We start from the raw sequence: 10,088 nt of genomic DNA on the forward strand, positions 1-10,088 counted from the left end.
GATGGTGGGCATCCTGTTTCTACCCTGAGTTCCCTTAGGGCTCACCGCAGGGCAGGCTGTAATGTGATGGCTTGATTTGATCCTTTGTTTACTGATATGGGAGGGAACATTTTTTTTTCATTGATATACCATACACAAAAGTCTACTCAAAATGGATTTAAGACTTAAACATAAGAGCCCAAACTGTAAAACTCCTCAGAGAACACATAGGGAAAAAGCTTCATGACATTGATCTTGACAGTGATTTCACAAATATGACACCAAAAGCACAAACAACAAAAACAAAAATAAACAAGCAGGGCTACATTGAACTAAAAAGCTTCTGCACAGCAAAGGAAAAAAATCACTGGAGTGAAAAGGCAACCTAAGGGTTGGGAAGAAATATTTGCAAACCATATATCTGATAAGGAGTTAACCTACAAAATGTACAAGGAACTCCTACAGCACAACAGTAAAACAAACAAACAAACAAAAACCAACCAAACAAAAAAAGCCAACTCAGGGCTTGAATAAAATAGTCAAATGCAGAGAATTGAAAAGAAGAATGGTGGCTACCAGAGACTGGGGGGAGAGAGAAATGGGTATAAAGTTTCAGTGACCCAAGATGAATAAGCTCTCGAGATCTGTTGTACCACATTGTACCGATACTCTACAGTAATCTATTGCGCACTTTAAAATTTGTTAAGAGGGTAGATCTCATGTTAAGTGTTTTTTCCATAATAAAATAAAAACAACAGCAAACAAACAAAAAAAGATATATAGTTCAGTTACATGTCCTATCATTTGTGTTATTATAGATATATGTCATGTATATACGTCATAAACATCCAAACACAGTGTTAATCTTTCTTTTAAAGAAATTAATAGAATAAAAAAAGAACTTCAAACTGTTTCCCCTGCAGTGGACAGCAGCTGAAATAGCTAACCGTTCTTTTAGTTTTCAGCTGTTCCTTTTTGCTGGGACCATTGAAGTCTCCCTGTGATGGAGCATGACCCTATGGGGCCTTCCTGGGACAGACCCCTCCCCCATATGCTCTTCTTTAGCTCCTCTCTGAAGTACCTAGATAATAGTATCTGATGCACATTTCCTGAGTTGCTTTACAGATGTGAAAAAAACCCACCAAATGGAAGACGTTAATTATGAGATGACCATGAGCACATAGCCCCCAGGTCTCCTAGAGCCTGAGGATTGATAAATGTGAACCCCTGTGACACCACCCTGTTACCTCACCATGAACCAATCAGAGAATTGTGCACGAGCTGATCACTTACCCTGCGAACCCCTTCCTCACCTGGCTTTTAAAAGTGCTTTACTGAAACCCATTGGGGAGCTCGGGGTTTTTGAGCTCTCGCTGTCCCGGACTACTACGTGCGTGGCACCTTACAATAAAGGCTGCACTTTCCTTCACCATAACCCAGTGTCAGGAGACTGGCTTTACTGGGCAAGGCTGAGCAGACCCAAGTTTGGTTTGGTAACATACCCATGCATGTGTAGTTTAGCAGGTCAGCCAAGAATCTGGGCAGAGTGTATAGTCAGATTTTGGGGTTTAGCCACTCTGCGTCTCCTTCCCTTCCAGGATTTCTTCCCAAACTTTCCATCTGCTCTGCCGGCCCCAAATTTTGTCATCTGACACTTCAAGCCGCCTTGAGCAGCCTATGGCCTGGGGAGCTCTCCAGGTTGCTTCAGGCCAACAGCTGCATAATCACAAATCTTGCCCACTAGGTTCCCTGACTTTCAATGACTGACTCCACTCCAGTTTCTGCCTGCTTTTGGTCCTGCTCAAGTATATACACACTGCGGCCTTTTTTAAAATTTTTATTGGAGTATAGTTGATTTACAATGTGCGTTCGTTTCAGGTGTATAGCAGAGTGGATCAGTTATACATATACATGTATCCACTCTTTATTTTTTTTTAGATTCTTTCCCCATATAAGCCATTACAGAGTATCGAGTAGAGTTCCCATGCTATACAGCAGGTTCTGATTAGTTATCTATTTTATATATAGTAGTGTGCATATATCAATCCCAGTCTCCCAGTTTATCCCTCCCCATAATACCCCATAATAAGGGTATTATGGTTACCCTTATCCCCTGGTAACCATAGTTTGTTTTCTACATCCGTGACTCTACTTCTGTTTTGTAAATAAGTTCATTTTTTCCCTTTTTTTTTAGATTCCATATATAAGTGATACCACATGATATTTGTCTTTCTGTGTCTGACTTACTTCACTCAGTATGACAATCCCTAGGTCCATCCATATTGCTGCAAATGGCATTATTTTGTTCTTTTTTATGGCTGAGTAATATTCCATTGTATATATGTTCCATATCCTCTTTATCCATTCCTCTGTTGATGGACCATACTGTTGTCTTTTTAACACTTTTTTTTTTTTTTTTTTTGTGGTACGCGGGCCTCTCACTGCTGTGGCCTCTCCCATTGCGGAGCACAGGCTCCGGACGCGCAGGCTTAGCGGCCATGGCCCACGGGCCCAGCCGCGGAGTGGGATCTTCCTGGACCAGGGCACGAACCTGTGTCCCCTGCATCGGCAGGCGGACTCTCAACCACTGCGCCACCAGGGAAGCCCCTAACTCTTTTTTTTTTTTCTTCAGGTTTTATCAGTGTTATCTGCGGGAGGATTTGACCTCCTGCAGATAGTTTGGTGAAATCGTTCCCCCATTATAGAAGCCAGAACTCCTGTATATATGTTATGTTTTTCTTTAGCAATAAATCATGAATGTTTACCTCTGTCCTTAAATATCTCCTATAACATGATTTTATTGGCTGCATAGTATCCCACTGTATGACCTATCAGAACTTATTTTATCACATCATTATGAGAGGTTTAGTTGTTTCTGTTTGTTTTTATGAGTAACAAATAATAAGATATTAACGGCCACTGGCCATTCACCAAAGTTGAAAGCAGCTCTTTTGCCCCTTTCCTGTTTTCCCGTTTCTGTTCCCTTCTAACCTTGAAAGAACCTAATTAACCTGTTGATTCTTTTCCTAGATAAGAAGAAGTAAGAATGAAGACTTAAGTAACGAATGACTAGCTCTCTACCCTCAAGAGACCCTCTTAGTAATCCTGCAGGCAGATCACACAGACAAGATAACATATGAAGAGAGAGTCAGCCAGTCTGCACACAATGGAGAAGGATGCAGAACCCAACCTCCTGCCTCGATGATTCACTGAGATTCTTCCCCTCATTCTGTCCCTTCAAAAATTATAATGGCTGAGCAGAATCTTTGGAGTTGGCCTTGGGACGTGAGTCCACCTTCTCCCCAGATTGCCAGCTTTTCTGAGTAAAGCACCTTTCCTTCTTATTGACACATGCCTCTCGACTATTGGTTTTTGAGTGGCAAGCAGCTGAACTTGAGTTCAGTAACAAGGTGATCATGTGACAGTACACGGCACTGTCCAGCTTTGCGCGGCGCCACTCACACTGTATTGTGCCTGAGACACCCGTAGGAGCACATCTTAGAATACACATAGTTCTGTAGAGCTGTGCTGTGCTGGGGCCATGTCTAGGAGCCCAGGGACGCTGTCCAGGAAAAGGAGGATATGAAGCGCTAGAGAATCCCAAAGAAACTATGAGTTGAAGTCTTGGAACTAAATGATATCTTTTCTGCTAACCCTGAAATTACTAGTCATGCCTTTATGTGTCTGCCTGTGGTGCTGCTGAGAAAGTGTGGACTACACACTGTACCAAAGTCACCGGCTTCTTTCTACTTTCACACATCCCTGCTTTGTCTCTGAATCTCTTACTTTGTCTGACCCTTCCAGTCCCCTCCTTCTCCATTGCTCTCCATGCTCAGCTCCGGGAATCAGCATGGATCTGTGTAGGTCTCGGTCCAGAGAGTGGCACCTTGACCACAGGGTGCTTGTGAAGACTTGCCCAGGGAAGAAGAGAGCATTCTTTATTGCTGATTATATTGAGGAACTCTCCTGCTGAGAAGAACTTGGGTTAGAAGAGAGAGCATCTTTACAAAAAATGACATGATTATAGCTTCTTTACTGACATGGGTATGTTAAAGGTTCTTATTTAGCTAAGAGACCTTTGGAAATAACGAGACTTAAGAATTACCTTTACTTTTGGCTGTGTTGGGTCTTCCTTGCTACGTGCGGGCTTTCTCTAGTTGCAGTGAGCAGGGGCACAGGCTTCTCATTGCAGTGGCTTCTCTTTGTTGCGGAGCACAGGCTCTAGGTGCATGGTCTTCAGTAGTTGTGGCACGTGGGCTCTAGAGCGCAGGCTCAGTAGTTGTGGCACACAGGCTTAGTTGCTCTGCAGCACGTGGGATCTTCCTGGACTAGGGCTCGAACCTGTGTCCCCTGCATTGGCAGGTGGATTCTTAACCACTGCGCCACCAGGGAGGTCCCACATTTACTTTTCTTTATATTCCTTTCTAGGGTTAGGGTAACATCTTGACTGAAATTTAAATATAGGGCTATAAAATAGAAAATAAAATACTTTCTATTGGAAAGAAAGAAAGAAAAAGAAAGAAATAAGAAAGGAAGGAAGAAAGGGAAAGAGAAAGAAAGAAGAAAGGAAGGAAGGAAGAAAGGAGAAGGAAGGAGGGAGCAAGGGGAAAGAGCAAGAAGGAAAAAAGAGAAAAGAAGGGTGGAGGGTGGAGTGAGGGGGAGGAAATACTTTGCGTGGCTTCTCAAATCCAAGCTCCTTCTGGGGGAAGCCAGTTGGGGTCCCATAAGCAAAATGCTTGATGTGTTCTTTTCAAATGATCATTGATATAATATTCCTACAAGTGACTACATTTTAGACTGTTAATTCTTACTATATACACAGTTTTAGATCTTTTATCTCTCCATCTGTCAGGGAAAGAATTGGCAAGGGTAGGGGTGACTCATCTTGGTTATTTCTTCTAGTCCTGTATTATTTCTCTGGCAATATGAATATCATGGAATTCTATCTGATTGGGCAAAAAATCTCTCTATGTTCTTTTCTTATTATTTTTAGTAAATTATATCTACCCAGAATTCATATCACTAGTGGAGGCTTCAGTTCTTAAAAAGAATTGATTAACTAAGATTGGTTCCATCTGTACTTGGTCCTGTTGAATATAACATTCACCCTCCTCCTAGCACCAGGTTGATAAAGATAGTGAGAAAGTCCAATAGAACCCAAACAGATTAATAAGGAAAGATGCAAAAGAAGAGTTATAGTTTGGCTATAATGGATCACATTAATGTAAAGTTTATTGTTACCACCACCAATACAATCAGATGTAACCTTATTAAGAGGGAAACAGAAGGAGATTTCACATACACAGAAGAGAAGGTAGTGTGACCCAGGAAGCAGAGACTGAGTGATGTGGCCCCTAGTCCAGGAATGCCGGCCACCACCAGAAGCTGGGAAAGGCAAGGGATGGATCTCTCTTATAAGACACAAAAAGTGCAGCTCTGCTGACACCTTGACTAAGGCTCAGTGATACTATCTTTGGACTTCTGACTCCAGAAACATGAGAGAATAAATTTCTATTGTAAGCCACTGTGTTTGTGGTAATTTGTTACAGCAGCTCAGGAAAGGAATACACCATGCAATGGAATGCTATATAGCAATAAAAATAAATGAATGGCTTCACACACAACTTGGATGCATCTCAGAAACGTAACACTGAACCAAGGGAGCCAGAGTCAAAAGGCAACCCACTGTATAAGTTCCATTTCGGTAAAGTTTAAAAACAGTCAGAACTCATCTCTGTTGTTAGAAGTCAGGACAGTGGTTGCCTGTGTGGAGGGGACATTGACAGCGAGGGGCATGAGGGGTGCCTGTGGCTTCAGTGATGTTCAGTCTTTACATCTAGGGTTGTGTTCAACTTTGTGATGGTTCATTGAGCTGTAATCTTATAATTTAATTTTAATAATTGATTATAATTTAATTATAATTAAAGCACTTTCTATATGCGCATTTCACTTAAAAATTTATTTTAAAAAACTAAATGAAATCTGGTCCAGTGGCATCTGATGTGCATCCCCAGTATCATCTCTATAGAGACCGTGGCTCAAGGGCTGGGATGGGAGGGTGGCTGCACCTGCTCCTTAATCCCCTTTCCCTTCTGGACCTACCTTGACTTGGATTGTTTCAATCTGACGCTGGTGGCTTCTCTGCTATGCCTTTCTCTGTGTAGATGGTGGCTTCTCTGCTATGCCTTTCTCTGTGTAGATGGTGTGTGTGTTTGATTTGGGAGGGGGCAGCGTTCAGCTTCACCCTGACCTACCCTTTATCACAGAGTATTCCCTCAAAAGGGGGCAACCGTGTGTCCCGTTAGCCTCACCAACAGTCCAGGTCTATAGCATCTGTTCGGGGCAGGGCTTGCTATCTCTTGTGCTGTGCCTGGGTGACCCGAGGGCTCCTGTCTCCCCCAGCATCTAAGCTCCGCACTGGAATGCCTTATCCCCCTCATGTCTCCAAGAGCTTCAGAGATCTGGGCCGGGTGGAGGAGTAACTGCCTTTGCTTCTCTAGCACATCCCGCAGTGGGTCCCTCTCATCTTGCTGGCATGGGGGGCATCTACGGGGCAGAGAGAGGCCAATCTTTTTTTAAATCAGGTTTTTCCTTTTTTATTTTAATTGATGAATTTATTTATTTATTTTTGGCTGTGTTGGGTCTTCGTTTCTGTGCGAGGGCTGTCTCTAGTTGTGGCGAGCGGGGGCCACTCTTCATCGCGGTGCGCGGCCCTCTCACTGTCGCGGCCTCTCTTGTCGCGGAGCACAGGCTCCAGACACGCAGGCTCAGTAGTTGTGGCGCACGGGCCTTAGTTGCTCTGCGGCATGTGGGATTCTCCCAGACCAGGGCTCGAACCCGTGTCCCCTGCAACGGCAGGCGGTCTCTCAACCACTGCGCCACCAGGGAAGCCCAGGTTTTTCTTTTAATTGACACCGTTTCCTCTCTCGGGTGCTACTTTGGTAATGATTAGGTCCCCACCTCTCAGGAACATTGCATCTGAACAGGCTGAGACAGAGCCAGTGTGAACAAAGACCCCAAACCAGGGCTTTCGGAATAAAAAGAACAGGAAGAAACAGCCTTTCTCTTCACTTACAAAGGGAGTCCCTCAGAGGGTCCAAAGCTCTGTTTTCCAAACGTAGAAAACCTGGAGCTCAATGCAAACTGGAAACCAAAATATATCAGAAAAGAAGCAGAGGGCTTCCCTGGTGGCGCAGGGGTTGAGAGTCCGCCTGCCGATGCCTGGGACGCGGGTTCGTGCCCCGGTCCGGGAGGATCCCGCATGCCGCGCAGTGGCTGTGCCCGTGAGCCATGGCCGCTGAGCCTGCGCGTCCGGAGCCTGTGCTCCGCAACGGGAGAGGCCACGACAGTGAGAGGCCCGCATACCGCAAAAAAAAAAAAAAAAAAAAGCAAAGAAGCAGAGTGCTTCATCATATACTCAAGGTCTGATCATCCCGTCTCTTCTACAAGGAATGGCCCTACTCCAACATTTTTAAAGGAAGATGTTTGTTTCTATTTCACTTTCCAAGTAGGTATAAAATCTACTAAAAGGGATACAATGGATCAGAATAGATCAGCTCGCTCACAAGAGACACCCCCAGATAAAGATTTTTGGTTGCTGAGATTATTCAGCACATCATTTCAAAGAGAATTCCAAAGGGGCAGCTACATTCACTGATAGGTTATGTGAGACACAGGCCAAGACCCCTGATCAGCTCATTAAGGTAGTTTGTACATTACAGCACTCAGAACAACAGAGGGAAAGACAATTTCTTGGAGAGATTCATGCGCCCAGCACCCCGCGCCTTCCTTAGCTGGACCCCTCCTCTTCTTTGGTTGCCATGGCCTCAGAGGCAGCCGATTCCTTTAATCGATCCGCTGGCTTGTCCTCCTCCTCCTGGGGATAGGGGTCCGGGTACTTCTGCATGCACTCCTGCATGGCCCGGACCTGGTCTACACAGTCCGACCCCTTGACATCCTCTGTGCTGCCGCCCCCAAGGCACGGGCAGTTCCAGCTGATGTCTCCATGGGGCAGGATCAGTCCGTGCTCCTCGTATGGATCGTTGGGGTCGTTGGCCACCAGCTCCGAGATTCATGGTCTTCTTTGGTCACAACTATGATTCGATCCTTCCCTTCCTGCCGGCAATAGGCCATGGTGCAGCCGGGCGCTCCGACCTCACGCCGTGAGCTCTCTGCTCCAGAGAGGCCAATCTATTTTTCAGGCACTCCTAATTCCCCTAAATAATTCTTCTAGCACCTCCTTCCTCTCTGGGCTCTGGGTGGGGATAGGTAGGGGAGAAGAACTTCCTGCTTCTCTGTAGAAGGAGAAGAGAGAAGCATCTCATCATGAATGCTGGGTCAGATCACAAGGTAACTCAGGGACCTGCCCACACCCACTCCTCCTCTGGTGAGGCAGGTGGAAGCTACAGGTCTCCTTTTTAGTTCGGGGCGGGGGGAGGCTATAGATGACCTTGACTATAGTGGGTATACTCAGCACCTTTCTGTCCTTGGTATTGGACTTTAGTCACTAATTCTGGGGCAAGTGGAAAAATCCCACTTGAGCTGTTGTCCCAAGGACCACTGCCCCAATCTTCGCAGATAAAAGAATACTCAAAAGATGGGTCCAAGCAAAGTGTGCAGGCAATATTCTTTCTCCCAGAAGTATCTAAGAATACTAGAAGATTGGCTCCAATCTTTGGTAACTTCTACATTTTTATAAGCTTGTATATTTTTGTCTCATTGGACCCCCAACTATAGTTGTAACTGGAGGAACAAATTATCTTCATATTCCTTGATCCCTGAAAGTTTACTTGTAATTGAGAATAATAAACCCTCATTCTACCTGCATTCGTCTATGTTGTTACACTGGGCAGGTAAAACTTGCTTTTTTTTTTTTTTTTTTTTTGCGGTACGCGGGCCTCTCACTGTTGCGGCCTCTCCCGTTGCAGAGCATAGGCTCCGGATGCGCAGGCTCAGCAGCCATGGCTCACGGGCCCAGCCGCTCCACGGCATGTGGGATCTTCCCAGACCGGGGCACGAACCCGTGTCCCCTGCATCGGCAGGCGGACTCTCAACCACCGCGCCACCAGGGAAGCCCCAAACTTGCTTTTTTGTCATTTGCAATTCTTCTTTCATGCCAAGACTGTTCTTTCTCTCTAATCAAGTGGGTGATGCCCCGTCATCATCCACTAGTTCCATGGTTTCCTGGAAGGACTCACTTGACTCAACACTCTGATTTGGCCCAAGGTACATAAAATCATTGCAGAAGATACTTGGATTAGTTCTCTCAACTTCTGTTGCGTTCTCAGGAAAGCATATTCTGACTTCTCTCTCCTCCCCGTTTCTGACCTTTAGTCAGTGCCTTCCACTGGCCAAATGCTTCAGGAAGCCAGAAGGTGAGAGAGCACAGGGAATCATGCCCATAAGGGTCAGCCTCCTGAGGCCCAGAGCAGAAGGCCGGGGGGGATGGATTGAGGGGTTAGAGCTGAGGAGGAATAGAGTGTAACCAGCACAGATGTCCCTTCTACTAGAGAAGCACAAAGAATCCAGGTCATTCCAGACCATTAAGGAAGAGCCCATTGGTTTGTAGATCACACTAGTCACCGTCATTTGCCCCTTGTCCAAGCCCTTGTGGTTCCTTGGAGGTGGGGCTTCCTCGGCTTCATCCTGTGCTATGGGGCTCCTGCCTAGGCGGGGCACCCTGACCGCTCCCCCAGCTCCATTCTCCTCAGGTTTGCCCTGTGAATGTTCCTCTCTGAGCTCCTGCCAGCTCTCCAGGGAAAGCAAAGGTGTGGAGGACGGGTCCTGCCATTCTAGGGTCTACAAATAAAATAAAATAAAACTAGCTAACCCTTTTCAGTCAGTTTGGGAATAAACTTTTAGTAAAATTGGTCATGGTAAAGTTTATTTACCACATTTTAAAAGGAATTGATTCCTTGTGACAAAAATCTAGAAATTCAGCGTTTACCTACTGTCGCTTATTTCTACTAAGTCAAAACTTCCGGATTTTACAAGATTCTTCTGTCAGTTTTACAAAGTCTCTAACAAACATTTTTTCTGTGTGTAGAATTAATTGTTGCCGGTATTTTGTGTTGATTGTTTCTGATGGTGATATTATAATTTGGATGAAA

The 10,088-nt window shown here is 45.1% G+C and overlaps 1 pseudogene; it reads right to left on the reverse strand.

The window, feature by feature from the left end:
- Positions 1-7,768: 7,768 nt before the first annotated feature.
- Positions 7,769-8,112, reverse strand: LOC132524397 (mitochondrial intermembrane space import and assembly protein 40-like; annotated as a pseudogene).
- Positions 8,113-10,088: the final 1,976 nt, after the last annotated feature.

This window comes from Lagenorhynchus albirostris, chromosome 8 (assembly GCF_949774975.1).
Source record: "Lagenorhynchus albirostris chromosome 8, mLagAlb1.1, whole genome shotgun sequence".
Taxonomy (NCBI): Eukaryota; Metazoa; Chordata; class Mammalia; order Artiodactyla; family Delphinidae; genus Lagenorhynchus; species Lagenorhynchus albirostris.